General features: G+C 41.9%; 1 long non-coding RNA gene across 1 annotated transcript; it reads right to left on the bottom strand.

Moving 5' to 3' along the window:
* Window positions 1-2,111: 2,111 nt before the first annotated feature.
* Window positions 2,112-15,846, bottom strand: LOC140514982 (uncharacterized). Its single transcript, XR_011970786.1, has 2 exons — window positions 14,679-15,846; window positions 2,112-2,872 (listed from the first exon to the last, which is right to left on the bottom strand). It is a non-coding gene; the product is annotated as an uncharacterized lncRNA (long non-coding RNA).
* Window positions 15,847-15,916: the final 70 nt, after the last annotated feature.

The raw sequence follows: 15,916 nt of genomic DNA, 5'->3' as shown, positions 1-15,916 counted from the left end.
CTGCATATAGATACATTTATTATTCATACTCGATACATAGTCTCTTCATAGATAAACTGCAAAATAAACAAGGGAACATGGGGGAGACGCCACCTGATGGCTAGAAGAGGAATGGCTTCTGATAGACGGTGGAGCTTGAACTGAGCCCTGGGGGAAACTAGAGATTCTAAGACAGGTTTCACTCCATTCCTTCCTCTCTGGCCACCTCCCACAACAAAAGCCAAGAGCATACCTGTTCTCAGACCTCTCGTCCTCCAGTTCTGGAAACTAGGGCCAGGAACAAATCGACTCTGCCATTGTACCTGGATGAGGCTTGTCAATCTACACAACTTTCTCTTGGTCCCTCAATATCCCTTTAAATTCTGCGACCAAATTATCCCCTCCTTGACCACCATTTACCTAAGTGTGTTGTTTCCCCATTAGAGTATAAACTTTTCCAGATGAGGGAACTGAGGCAAAGCGGGTGAAGTGACTTGCCCAGGGTCACACAGCTATTAAGTGTCTGAGGGCGCATTTGAACTCCGGAAGATGAATTTTCCTGATTCCAGGCCCAGCACTCTCTCCACTTCGATGCCTAAGCTGCCCTGGGGAGGAAACACCAATTCTAATTAGGCCACTGCATTAGTTCAAAAGTGAGGGCCTATACTGGGGAGTTCAGCTGTGCAAATGGGGAGAAGTGAGGGGCTACTTAGAAGAGAAAGATCACCAAGCAAGATTTGGCAGCTGATTTGGATATGGGGGAGGGGGTAAGTGAGAGTGAGTGACACCACCTCAGTGTCCAGATGACACTGGGTGACTGGAAGTATGGCAGGATCCTTGGCAGTAATTAGGACATTCAGAAGGGAAGAATGATGAGTTCTAGTCATACCAACCCTGTGAGGGAGGAACCAGGGCCATAAAGTACCATTCCCAGCATCCCTTTATCACCACATGGGAGATGAGAGGGGGGAGGGAGTGGAGAGGAATCTATAGATACTAGGACAGTAAAATAAAACATCCCCAATGCATACACCTCAGTCTCAACATACATACACCCAACTCTGCTCAGAGTTGTAACCTACCTTCGTGTCAAGGGCTCCCTCATCCATATACCCAAATGATGGTGGGAATTTGAATATCTGACCCAAATGCCCCCATATACCCGGAGGGTTGTCACCATCTCCTCACATACGCTAAAAGGATCAGAATTTAAGACTACCTTGAAGAACCAAGCTGGGCCAATCCCCACAGCATGTCTGTATATACTAGAGAGAGTAGGATGTTTTTGTTTCAAAGTCAAATGACAGTTTGTAGCTGTATTGCACCGACAAGAGATATTATTTAAAATTGTTTTTAATTCTTAAGTAGTTTGACAAAATTAATGTGTTTAGTCCTTCTATTAAAAGCCTACAATCTCACAGAGCTCACAACACAAACAAGTTTGATACCAGAGACAACAGGAAATGACCAGAGAAGCATATACCAATTGGCTGCCATTGGAAAGAAATCTCTGCTTCGATATCCTGTGTCAGCAACAAATTGGAGCTGAGGTTCACAACCTCAGATCTGGAAAGGCCATCAGAAGCATCTGGTCTTACTGGGAATAAACAGAAATACCCTCTATGATGCCCCCAAACAGTGGTCCTCCAGCCTTGGCTGAAAGATGGTGTGTGAGGGTCTCTGGATTTAGAGCAAGTTGGGATTTTGTCTCAAGACCCTAGATCTACAGCTGAAACATCATCTAGCCCAGTCCTTCATTTTACAGATGAAGAAACAGGTCCAGAAAGGGTGACTCCTCCAAGGTCACACAGGTAGTGAGTGGCAGAATCCAGATCCCTGAATCCAAGCAGTTCACATCTACTTTGAGGCAGATCTACTTGTTAGGAAGGTGTTTCTTATAGATTCTAAATCTGCCTCTCTACAACATTCACCCAGTACATTGAGCTCTGCCCTCTAGGGTCAAGCAGGACAAAGCTTATCCTGGTGCTGGACAGCTCCTTGAACACTTGAAGGCAGCTGCCTGCTGAACTTGGTGGCAGCACTTTCAGCCTAGATCAGAAAGATTGGGAGATTTGGTCTATAAACTGTTGACCTGAAAACTTTGTTAAGAAAAGGCAACATGGCTAAATGCATACATTTTATGATTTAATTAATTAATCAATTCCCCATAAAGAAAACAGTTACATAGCGCTATGGAGTCAGAGGTGACTGACTATCTAGTACAGAAATCATCTGTCTTAAGTACATTTTGCCATGAGAAAGAAACTCTCCTAATTAAGCAAATCATAAATTCAGTAAGACAGGACAATTAACAAAGCAATGTTAGTCAGGCCTTGAGATTCCAAGCTGGGTAAGCATATGTCTCGGTGATAAGGAAAGAAACCCCACCACTAGTAAGTGGCAGGCTTCCTCCCTTAAACAGATAATTGACATAGGAAAGGGTAAACAATGTTCAATAGAAATTATGATCTAAGATGTCTATATTTTCTTTATCATTAATACGCCATAACATAGTATATGTCTATAGATCAAAGGAAAGTTCCATTATTCATAACATAATATGTGTCTATAGATAATAAGATTCATCAAAGGAAAGTCTCATTATTCATCAAAGGAAAGTCTTATTATTCAAGATATAGTGTCTTAGGTTAAAGGTCTCCTTAAGGAGTGTAGAGTCGGCCTTGGCTGGCTTTTGCTGACATAGGAAGAGGCACTCTCTGAGTTTACTTCAGAGAGAACAAAGAGATTATTCCAAAATTTTATATTAAACATTATCAAAACCAAACAAACCCAGCTTGATGGTCCCCATTGAACCTTCTCTTCTTCTCGGTTTCTTCAGTCAGTGCAGCCCTTCAACATTCTTCTTGCCCTTTTCTGGATGTCATCCACCTTCCTAAAATGTAGTGCACAGAGTATATCTGGTATTCCAGATGTTGGATAAGCAGGACAGAATGCAAGAGAACTATGACCTCACCCCTATTCTGAATTCAATTCCTTGTCCTTTCTTCATGCATGGAGGTAAAGGAGGATGAAAGAGATACTGAGAGGTCAGCCTGATTGGACTTAGCAATTGACAGTGCAAAGAGTGAATGCAGGGATTCTGGAAGGCAAAGGAGCTAAGATTATAACCTGGCAAAACCAGGCATAATCCTTCAGTGCAAGAAATGGATGTTTAATGAAACAGAGGACTTTGGAGCATTCCTGAGGAAAAGACCAGAATTGAACACAGAACATGACACATCCAAAAGCAAGGCTCAGAAGAAGCGTAAAACAGCAACATGAAAGAGGAATCATAAGGTTAAATTGTTTACATTCCTATATGAGAAGATGAGACATGTAACTCCTAAGAATTTTATCATTATTGAGGCAGTGAGGAATTTACAAAGACAGAGGGCATGAAGGTGAGTCAATTGTATTGGAATGATCTCAACAAAAAAAAATGGAGGGGTGAGAAAGAGGAAATAACTGGCAAAAGGGGGAAGGGGGAGAAAGAATGGGGAGAATTATCTCTCATAAAAGCATACAAGGAGAAGCTTTTACTGTAGAGGAGAAGGAAACCAGCAAATCTTGAACTTAATTATCATCTGAACAGGTTCTAAATGGAAGAACACACACACACAGCAATGACTAAGAAAGAGATCCCCTTGTGATTGTCACAGGACAATCTATTCCCTTTACCCTTATAGAGATGAACAATGGAGGCATCCCTGAACTCCTGGGAGATAACCTCCTCTTGCCATATAACCTGGAAAAATTCAGTCAGCTTTTGTATGAGTAATGGTGCCCCTATCTTGTAAATCTCAGCTGGAATACAATCAGGACCAAGTGCTTTGCCACATGAAAAGAGTCTAATGGCCTCAAAACCTCTTCTTCAGTTGGAGGTTCAGCTAAGGAGGGATTGACTTCAACCAGAGGTAAACGGTCAATGGCCTCAGCATTGATTGATGATGGTCTGTTGAGAACACTATGGAAGTGTTCAGCCCATCTCTCTAGGATCATGTCCTTATCACTAACCAATGTGGCTCCATCAGCACTAAGTAGCTGTGATGCACCATAGGTTTTTGGTCCATAAATAGCTTTCAGGGAATCATAAAAGTGCTTTGGATTGTTACTATCAGCATAAAACTGAATTTCATTTGCCTTCTTACTGAGCCAGGAATCCTGCATCTCTCTAAGCTTTGCTTGTGATGGAATCAAAAAAACACAGGTGCTCCATCAGCCACCACCACATCATCCATACATGCAACCATCAATTACAACAAATGGAGAAGTTTTGAATGCTGTGGATAAGTTCATTTGCCTTAGTAGTTTACTTTCCAGGGATGCACACATTGACAATGAGTTTGGTACATGCATTGCCAGAGCTAGCTCAGTGTTTGGGAGGCTCCGAAGAAAGGTTTGGGAGAGAAGAGGTATTAGACTGACTACTCTACAGAGCCGTTCTGCTGACCTTATTGTTATATGCTTGTGAAACATGGACAGTCTCCCAGTGTCATGCCAGGAAACTGAATCCCTTCCATTTGAACTGTCTTAGGAAGATTCTGAGGATCACCTGGCAGGATAAGGTACCAGACACTGAAGTCCTTGTTCAAGCTGAACTGCCAGTATTCAAACAATACTTCAGAGAGTGCAACTCCCATGGGCTGGCCACATTGTTCGAATGCAAAATGTACGCTTGCCAAAAAGACTATTTTATGGAGAATTTGCATGGGGCAGGAGATCACATGGTGGCCAGAAGAAACTATACAAGGACACTCTCAAGGTCTCTCTCAAGAACTTTGGATTTGACTGTGCAACATGGGAGACACTAGCACAGGACTGCTCAGCATGGCATGCCCACATCAGAAAGGGTGTTGTGCTCTTTGAGCAAAGGTGAAATGAGACAGCACAAAGTAAATGCAGGATGCACAAGTTTGGGATATTCACCCCAAATGTTCACTATCTGTGCCCAACCTGTGGTAGAGCATTCCGAGATTGTATTGGTCTGATCAGCCACAGTTGGACACACTAAAATTTCACTTTACAATAGTGTTGTCATTTTGGTCCTCTTCGAAGATGGAGAACAACCTACATATATATATAAATATATATATATATACATATATACATATATATAATGTGTGCACACACACATTCAGTTGGGTATGGAAATCTATCTTACTCAAAAGGGAAGTAAGAGGAGAAGGGAATAAGAGGCAGGGAAGAGGGGTGATAAAAGGGAAGTTAGATTAAGAGAGATAGAGATCAGAGTAGGGACAAAGTAAAAAAAAGAGAACAAATGGAAGAAAATAGGATGGATGGATACACAATTAGTAATCATAGCTGTAAATGTGAATGGAATGAACTTACTCATAAAAATGAAGCAGATAGAATGAAAGAGAAACCAGAATCCAACAATATGTTTATCAGAAACACACTTGAAACCAAGACACACAGAGAGTTCAAATAAAGAATTATACTAAAGCTGAGGTAAAAAAAAAAAAGGTCAGGAGTGACAATCACAATCTCAGACCAAAAATAGATGTAATTGAAAGAAATAATCAGAAAACTATTTTTTTTTTTTGCTAATAGGTACCACAGACAATGAAGTAATATGAGTGCAAAACATATATTCACTAGATGGTGCATCCAAATTCTGAAAAGAAAAGTTAAATGAGTTACAGTTAAATGAGCTAAATAGACAGTTAAAGCTATACTACTAGGGGACCTCAACTTCTCCTGCTCAGAACTAGATAAATCTAACCATAAAGTAAGAAAGAAGTTAAGGAGATGAATAGAATTTTAGAAAATTTAGATATTATAGACTTGTGCAGAAAATTGAATGGGAACAGAAGTATACCTTTTTCTCAACTGCACATGGAACCTTCACAAAATTTGACCATGTGTTAGGGCATAAAAACCTCACAAATAAATGCAGAAATGCAACAATATTAAATGCTCCATTTTGGGACCATGATGCAATAAAAATTACATTCAGGAAAGGGCCTTGGGAGCTTAGATTAAAAATTAATTGGAAACTAGTTAGGCTAATCCAAAAAACCCAAGTGGATCAAAGAACAAATAACAGAAATAATCCATAATTTCATTAAAGATAATGACAAGACAAGATACCAAAATTTGGGGGATATCAAAGTTGTACTTAGAGAAAAATTTAAACACAAATCAGAAAGAGAGAGAGAGAGAGAGGGAGGGAGGGAGAAAGCACAGATCAATGAACCAGGCATACAACTAAAAAAATTTTGGAAAAAGAACAAATTAAAAATTCCCTATTAAATACTGACAGAGAAATCCGGAAAAATCTAAGAAGAGATTAACAAACTAAAAAAACAAACAAACAAAACCTATTGAACTAATAAGTAAAACTAGGAGCTGCTTTATGAAAAAAAGCAATAAAATAGATAAACCATTGCTTAACTTGTCTTTAAAAGTAAAAAAAAAGAAAAATGAACTAAAAGAATAAGAATAAATATCGAGGAAGAAAAATTATAATTGTTTGCTGACTATAATTCTCTAGAAAACTCTAGAGAATCAACTAAAAAACAAGCTGAAATAACTAACAGCTTTAGCAAAGTTGCAGGACATAAAATAAACCCACACAAATCATTAGTATTTCTATATATTACCAACAAAATCCAGAAGGAAGAGATAGAAAAATAAATTCCATTTAAAATTACTACAGACAATATAAAATGCTTGAGAGTGTACCTGCCAAGACATACCCAGGAACTATATGAACACAATTACAAAACACTTTTCACGCAAATAAAAATAGATCTAAACAACTGGAGAAATATTCATTGCTCATAGGTAGGTTGAGCTAATATAATAATGATAACTCTTTAAATTAATTTACTTATTCCGTGTCATATCAATCAAATTATCAAAGAATAATTTTATAGAGCTTGGAAAAAATAATTCATCTGAAAGAATTAAAATGTCGAGAACATCAAGATAATCAATAAAAAATGAAATTTAAGGTTGCCCAGCAGTACCAGATTTCAAATTATATTACAAAGTAGTTATCATCAAAACAATGTGTTACTAGCTAAGAAACAGGGTAGTGGATCAGTGGAATATATTAGGTAAATGTCTACATTAGTTTTGTATTTGATAAACCCTAAGACTCAAGTTTTGAGGGCAAGAACTCACTATTTGACAAAAATTGCTAGGAAAACTGGAAAGCAGTCTAACAGAAACTAGGCACAGACCAACATCTCACACTATATACCATACTATATACTGCACTAAGGTTAAATGGATACATGATTATTAAAAAAAAAAAACAAAAATATTTTCCTAGGCATTGCTGATATATGTGTGTGTATACATATATATGTACATACATATACATACATGTGTGTGTATAAAGAAACAGTTTTTAGGTGGGGTTTGGGACGGTTTTGGAGAACAAAGGGTCAGTGGTATGGATTGGAGGACTGGGGTAGTTAGAAGCAATCAACTGAGAGAAGACTTCAGTTGAGTGATTCTTAATTGGTTAAAAAGAGCTGATTTTATTTGTCAAGAACTCCTGTGATATTTAGGGTTCCCTCTAGCGCCACCTGGAGTTTCAGAAGAGCAACACTTCACATGAGAGCTCCTTTCTCTGCAGCCATTTCTGAGAGAGCTGACCATGCCACCGGAGAAATAATGACATGACTTGCACTTGACTTTGTTTTGAGTGTGGGAGGGCTGGTTTGCAGGTGAGCGAATTACTGAAGGCAGGGAACTAGGCTGAGGAGGCATTTCTTTGGCTGAAAGAGAGCGTGAATTCATGTTCAGAGCCAATGTTTTCTAAAGTTCATTTTCAGAGTGATGGGTAGTAGAAAGTTTATGCAGCTGTGTTTGAGGAATGAAGAGGAAAAGGCTTCTCCGGCTGAAGAGTGGCAAGCATCTACAGCCAAGGAATGAGCGGAGAAGAACCAGCCACATTTCAGTCAACAGTCTAGTCTGACTTACCCTGCACACATGAGTTTTCCTCCCTCTTGTGTTCCCTGCCCGGTTCTTTATAAATGGGCGCCCACTCTTCACTGTACTATTCACATGTATTGTGATGTATTTATTACTTAATGCATTTGCCTTAATATTTCAGTATCTATAATATTATTATTTCTTTTACATTATTATTAAGTAAATGGTTATGTTTCAGATTTTAAAATGTCATTATTGTGAGTGGCTGGTTATGCAGACAGAAAACATATTGGGCCTGGCATAGTATGGTCCCAGCTACTGGGGAGGCTGAGGCTGTTGGTTCGCTTGAGCTTGGGAGTCCTGAAATGCAGTAGAAGTAAATCTGGCCCAGTGTCTGCACTAAGTCCAGTGCCAATATGGTGAGCCTATGGGAGCAGGGGACCACCTGGCTACCTAAGGAGGCTCAAGCTAGCCCAATTTGGAAACAGAGCAAGTTAAAGCTTCCTTGCCGATCAACAGTGGTATTGGGCCCATGAATGCCTGCTGCACCTCCCTCCTGGGTGAGATAAGGAGATCCAGTTGAAAAAAAAAGAAAGGAAGGAAGGAAGGAACGAAAAATGCATGAGGGTTCAAGAGACAGAATGGTGAATAGAGGAAGTATATTTCCTCTCCATACTGTTGCCCCTAGGACCCTGAAAGAGTCTGAATGTAACAGTGTTATGGTAGTGATCAGTCGCTGGAGACTTAGACCTGCTAATGTAAGAGCAGACTGAGGCGTGAGCCAAACCCAGAGGAAAGTAAAGTGGTCCCTACACCAAGGTGAGAGGAACGAAACCCCTAAGTACTACACATTGTGGATGTTGATTATGAGCTACTATAGCACTGTATTTGCCTTTTTACATTTTGGGAGCACTAGAATCACCACAGTAGCAAAGAATTAGAAACTGACGAGGTACCCCTGATATGTGGAATAACTGAACAAGCTATGATATATGAATGTGCTGGAATACTATTGTGCTATATGAAACGATAAAGTGGGTGGTGTCAGAGAAACCTTGGAAGACTTGTGTGAACTGATGCTGAGTGGATGACTAGAACCAAGAGAGTGATTTATACAATGACAATTTGTCATTGTATATTGTAGAGACAAGCACTTTGGAAAGACTTGGGAACTCTGATCAATGCAATGACCAAGCACAATTTCAGAGAATCATAATGAAACATGCTGTCTACTTCCAAGGACTGAGTAAGACAGACTGAGATTGACATGGTTGTTTGGTTTTGCTTCTTGATGTGGCCAATGAAGGTGTTGGTTTTGCTTGACTATCCATGTTTGTAACAGGGTGTTCATTTTTCTTGCTTTCTCAGTGGAGACTGAGAGAGAGGAGAAGCGGGAAGAAGAGAATGGACTAAAAAATAAAACTGAATTTTGAAAAAGGACTAGACCCCAGATCAGCCACTGCTGCTATTAAACCTGATCTTCATCCTCACCATGAACTCTGGTCCCTTCTTGTTCTTCCAGATCATCTATTCCTCTCTAGCTTCACTTTCCTTCCTTCATAGTCTCGACATTAATCCATTTTTAATAATATTGCTCTCCACCACCGATTCCCTTACTCCCACTGTTCATGCTCTGCCAATCCCCAACCTTGGGTCAGCCCTAGCCTCCATCTTCTGTGCTCTGGTTCTTTTAAGCCTTTCATTGCCTGTGGCTAGCAGAGCTCACAAAAGCACGCAGACTGGGTCCACCTATCTGGCCTTCCTCAATGCACATCAATCCTCATTTCAGCTTTAATTAACTATCACTCTCCAAGCAACAGCTGTCCTGAACATCTTCTTAGCACCCATCCCCTCCATCCTTGCACTCAGCAGGTAACGTTGCTTTGCTGAGAAGATCAAGGCCATCTGCTGATGAACTAGCTGCCTCCTCCACCCCTCAAGCCCCTTCTACTGCTTCTTGGGTCTCCTCCTCCTTACAGTCTCAGAGGGAGAGATGGTCCTTCTCTTTGAATCTTGCCCCCTTCCTTTTCCATCTCCTTTGGGAGCTTGCCCATCAATCAATCTCTCTATCTCCAGCCTCTCCCTATCCACTCTGACCTCCTTTTCACAACTCCCAGGATCTGATACAGCAGTATCATTTTTTTCCTCCAGCAATTCTGCTCATAGTCCCTTTCCTACTCAGCTGATGGCCTCTGATATTGCTGTGGCCAAAAGTTGGATGACTCTGCATCCAGCCTTAGTGAAGCTGATCCTTGGCCAACACATTCAGTCCATTACCAGGGGCACAAAGCTTTTCCAGCCTGGAAGGGACATGCTATAGGCGCCACAAGGTTTCATGGATACAACCTTGGAAAGTCCAGGGTAAGTCTTTCCCCCAACTATGTTAAGGATTCTGTGCAGGCAGGGTACCCTCAGTTTTAAAAACCTGCCACTTGAGTGGGGAGGTAGAGTCAAGATGGCTGAGTGGAAGCAGAGTCCTGCTACATCTCTCCCCCCCCAAAAAATGACTCTAAACAAATTCTAGAGCAGCAGAAGCCACAAAATGACAGACTGAAGGAAATTTCTGGCCCAAGACAATCTGGAAGGTCAACAGGAAGGGTCTATCACACTAGACTGGGAGCAGAGTGCAATTTGGCCACGCTGGATGTGGCCTGAAGGGGAACAGGCCTAGCAGGCAGAATTGGTCAAATGAAAAAGGAGGTTCAAAAGCTTACTGAGGAAAATAATCTTTAAAAACTATAATGGAGCAAATGGAGGCTAATGGCTTTATGAGAAATCAAAAAATTATAAAACAAAACCAAAAGAATGAAAAAATAAAAGACAATGTGAAGTATCTCACTGAAAAACTACTGACCTGGAAAATGGATCCTGGAGAAATAATTTTAAAATTATGGGACTACCTGAAAGGCATGATCAAAAAAAGAGCCTAGACATCATCTTCTGAGAAATTATCAAGGAAAACTCCCCTTACGTTGTAGAACTAGAGAGTAAAATAGAAATGGAAAGAATCCACTGATCACCTCCTAAGAGATCCCAAAAGAAAAACTCCTAGGAATATTGTAGCCAAATTCCAGAGTTCTCAGGTCAAGGAGAAAACATTACAAGCAGCCAGAAAGCAACAATTCAAATACTGCAGAAACACAATCAGGATAACATAGGATTTAACAGTTTCTACACTAGGGGATCTAAAGGCTTGGAATATGATATTCCAGAGGTGTTAAAGGAGATAGGATTAAAACCAAGAATCACCTGCCCACAAAACTGACTACAATACTTTAGGGGGAAAAAATGGAACTTCGATGAGATAGAGGACTTCCAAGCATTCTTGTTGAAAAAACCAGAGCCAAATAGAAAATTTGACTTTCAAATACAAGAATCAAGAGAAACATGAAAAGGTAAATAGGAAAGAGAAACCATAAGGAACTTATTACAGTTGAACTGTCTACATTCCTACATGAAAAGATGATATTTGTAACTTGAGACCTTTCTCATTATTAGGATAGTTGGAGGAAATATATATATGTATATATGTGTGTGTGTGTGTGTATGTGTATGTGTATGTGTATATAGAGAGACAGAGGGTACAGAGTAAGCCGAATATGAAGCGATTATATCTAAAAAAGAAAATTAAGGATTGAGAGGAATGTACTGGGAGAGAGAGAAAGGGAGAGGTAGAATGTAGTAAATCATCTCGCATAAAAGAGGCAAGAGAAAGCTTTTACAATGGAGGAGAAGAAGGGGAAGGTGAGAGGGAATAAGTGAACCTTCATTTCATCAAATTTGGCTTCAGGAGGGAATAAAATGCACATTCAATTGGGTATGGAAGTTTATCTTACCCTCCAGGAAAGCAGGGGGAAGGGGATAAGAGAGGAGGGATAATAGAAGGTTCAGCAGATTGGGGGGAAGGGGTAATCAGAAGCAAACACTTTCGTAAAAGAAGAGGTCAAAGGAGAGAACTGAATAAATAGAGGGCAGGGCAGGATAGAGGGAAATAGAGTTAGTCTTTCACAACATCACTGTTATGGAAGTGTTTTGCATGACCACACATGTATAACCTTTATCGAATTCTTCTTTCTCAATGATGGTGGGTGGGGAGGGGGGAAGGGAGAGAATGTGGAAGTCAAAGCTTTAAAAATGAATGTTAGAGGCTGTTTTTACATGCCACCAGGAAATAAGATATATCAGCAATGAGGTATAGAAATCTGTCTTACCTGCGAGAGACAGTGAAAAGTTAAGTTCTCCCAGAAGTTATTATTAGCTGATGAAGTGATTGAGAATAAGTCAGATAAGAAGGCCGGCAGGTTACAGGTGGACCCAACCAATCAGGAGACAGACAGTGGCCTTCCAAAAATTACAAAGTTCTTGATAAAGGGACCACATCTAAAGCTAGCGGGAACTAGTCAGGGAAAATGACCTAAAGTTACCTAGAGAAGGCTTTTTTTCACTGCTCTTGCTTAATCAACCTCATGTTTATAAGTAGACACACTCTGCATAAAATTATCCCTCCATTTTCTGATCACAGGTTCTATGTTAAAACATGTTTGGGAGGGGGGATCACGTTGGGGGTGATAACATAGTGGGCATGTAGAGAAGATGGTGACATGATGGAGAACGGACCGATCCATCTCTTGATGGGAGGATAGGTCCAGAACCAACAGTATAAGAATGCTCTCACTTATGTATCAGATGCTCCCTCCTCCTGACAAGAGGGGTGCGGGTCCGTTTTGGCCAAAGTGTTCAATTCCTCTGAACTCTGTTGTAATAAATTTTCCTTGATAACTTACTAGTGTCAAACATGTTTCCAACATACCTTACAGGAAAATAGAAAGGAAAGGGGAGTGGTGATAGAAGGGAGGGCAGTTTGGAGGAAAGGGCAATCAGAATACACACTGTCCTAGGGTAGGGGCAGGGGAGAGATGGGGAGAAAATTTGAAATCTAAATTTGTGGAAGTGAATGTTGAAAACTGAAAGTAAATAAATTTATACAGAAAAAAAAACCGGCCACCAGATGCTGTTTGTCATTTATCCTTCCTTCTCAAAGAAAACCAATAACAGCAGCAGGGTGATGTCATGACTTGCCATGAGTTGGATTTAAGTGAGGCAGGGTTGTGCAGTCACCAGCCTCACTCTCTCCTCCAGAGTCATCAGAGTCCAGCGGCCAGACGTAAGTTGAGCTTACTGATGATGGCCCAGCTGCTAGAGATTCAAACTGTCTTTTTCTCTTTCCTTCCCCCTTGAGGCCTCCTAGAAAGGGTTCTCCACAGTCACTGCCCCTACTTCCTCACTGATTTACATCTCGAGCCAAACTTCTAGTTTCACTTAGGTGGGGTGATGAACCAGAGAGATGAACTGGGTGTGAAGCCAACCAGGGCTCATCCGCTCAGGGCCCCAGTCTCTGCTACAAAGGCTTCACTTCTCTGCGACCCCTCATGGCGATTTCCCAGGGCTCATCTTCCTTTTTGGAAGCTCTTCACCTTGCTGGTCGCAGTTTTCCTATCTTGGCTGCCCCAACTTTCCTTTCCACTGGTTCTCCCCCTTCCTACCTATCATGTTACTTCTTCTCCCTTACTGGGTCCCCAATATATGGCACTCCTCAAGGTCCCATCCTGGCCTCTCTCTTTTTCCCTCTCTATCCTTTTTCCCTGGAGAATGTTAATACATACATATTGATACATACTTCTTGAGGAACATTAATACATATTGCTTGATCTTTTCAGCTTACTTGGGTTTAATTATCCTCTCTACACATAGGATTCCATAATCTATATTTCCAACTTTAATTTCTTTTCTAAAATCCAGGTCCTGAGTCTCAAATTCCCTTTTGGACATCTCCAGCTGAATATCCTCTTGACCTCATAAGCTGAGCAGAGGTGAGCTCCCATTGGGTAGAGACTGTTCTGATCTTTGTATTATATAAATAAAGTAGGGGCAGTGACTGTGGAGAGCTCTTTCTAGGAGGTCTCAAGGGAGGAGAAAAGCGAGAAAAAGGCGGTTTGAATGGCTATTACCAGAGAGTATATTATAGGTTGGGTTCCCATGGGGCAACTGCTATCTTATATTCTAGGAATAATCCTACTGGTGGTTACTTCTCATACCATAGCTTCTGAGCCCCTGAAGGTGCACTACCCATTAAAAATCAATCAATAACTAGCTTTCAGCAAAGCTAAAGATTATATGGAAAGGTAATTAAGCTGGTATAGTAAAAACAGTGGGGACAAAATACACTTCACCGCTGCCCCCAAAAAACCCCCACTAGGGCATCTGTCTGGCACATACACACAGGTCCACGGGAATGGTGGGCTCCCCTGAGAGTATTATGCCAGTGACACCTTACAACTCCTGCCACTGGAAATCCTCTTCTTTCTTTATACAGTCCTCACGGAGCTCCCTTTAAGATGCTGCTGTCCACTAGGCAAACAGTTTGGTGAGGATCTGAAGGTCTGTGCCCTTTTTGAGTCCATATCCAGCACCTGTCTCTACTAGAAAGAGTCATGTTCCTTCAGCATATTTTTTTCTCTACTGGCATCTCTCCATAGTTCATCTAATTCCAGGATATGTCTACTCCTGTTGTGGGTGATTCCCTAGCCATCAGCTACTGCTCCTCTGCTGACCCACAGCAACTGCCTTCCTGTGATCACCAGCCCTTTCAGTATTCCCAAGATCCCTGGACAATTCCAACTTGGATGCTACAACATTGGCCTGAGATAAGGAAAGAATAAACAGAAGCTGCCATGCGTTCATGAACACATGGTGGTTAGGAAGGGGATTAGGGTTAGCTGCCTTTTTCTTACCAGACTCTTGGGAGGCATCTCACAGCTGTCCTGATGTTCCAAAGGAAAAGGAAAAGAGTGGAGAGGCACACACTCCTTTAGCAGACAGCCTGAGGTCCAGCACTGCAGTCAATCAGAGAACTTTCCATCACCTATTGCAAAGCCCCTGAATCATCCCTTGTGAGAAGTAGGCTGCCCTCAGTAATTCCCGTAGTAGACTGACAAGCAGAAAACATCTGCCAAGGCTGTATATAACCAGGAACAACCAATCCAAGCACGATCCATGATCCCCTGCTGCCCTTTGAGCCAGGGAACACTCAGTACCTGACACGTAGGAAGAGGTTATGCCAGTCAGTCGCCCTCCTCTCCCAGGTGTTAGAAGGCATGGTTGTCCCATCCTTGCCTTTCAGAATCCTTCTGCTCTGGGTGCTTTCTCTGGGAAGCCTTCTCTGATCACTCCAAGTGAACACATTTCCTCCCTCACACTGTTGTGGAACTGTTCCCTTGCCTCTCGTACTGATTTATTTACTTAGAGGTTTCCCCCAGGAATGAAGCTGGTTCTCCTGTCTTCTGGGGCTCGTGTCTTCTCCCCTTTTCTAGGGGCTAATTAAATTGGGGGATCTTCACTTGGGACCTGTGGATTTGGTTTTTTAAAAAAATATTTTGATGACAGATTTCAGCGGAATGGGTTTCCTTTGTGATTCTGCGTATTTTATCCATTTCAGAACATGATTCTGAGAGGAGCATCCGTGTCACCCAGCTGCAGTGAAAAGGAGCTGTGACACCAGGAAGGTTACACACACCGAGAGGGAGGAGGCTAAAACAACTGAAAAGAATCTGGAGCTGAGCGTAGACAGGCCTCACGTGAAATAACTGGCACGAGCAGGGTGTGCTGCATAAGACGCGCTGTCTCATCTGGAGGCTTTGAGCATCCCCATTTTACAGAAGGGGAAACTGAGGCACGGAGCCGTTAAGAGACCCGTCCACGGTCAAGTACCCACTCTAGCCAGGGTCCGAGGCTGTGTGCGAACTGAAGCCTTCCTGACACCCAGTCCGGCGTGCTCCCCCTTCTGGGTGAAGACGACGAGGGCCGGAGAGGGCCGGGGACCTCCCCGGAGTCACGCCGCGGGTGGGATCGGGGAGGGCCTGGTCCTCCATGGAGGGATGGAGGGACGGCCTCCCGCTCGTGGCGGCCCCTTTAAGAACAGGTGAGCAGCCAGAGGCGGGGCGGGGCGAGAGGCGGGTCCGGGGGCGGGCCC

Source organism: Notamacropus eugenii, chromosome 7, assembly GCF_028372415.1.
Source record: "Notamacropus eugenii isolate mMacEug1 chromosome 7, mMacEug1.pri_v2, whole genome shotgun sequence".
In the NCBI taxonomy this organism is placed as follows: Eukaryota; Metazoa; Chordata; class Mammalia; order Diprotodontia; family Macropodidae; genus Notamacropus; species Notamacropus eugenii.
This window is presented reverse-complemented; position numbering and strand designations above follow the sequence as displayed.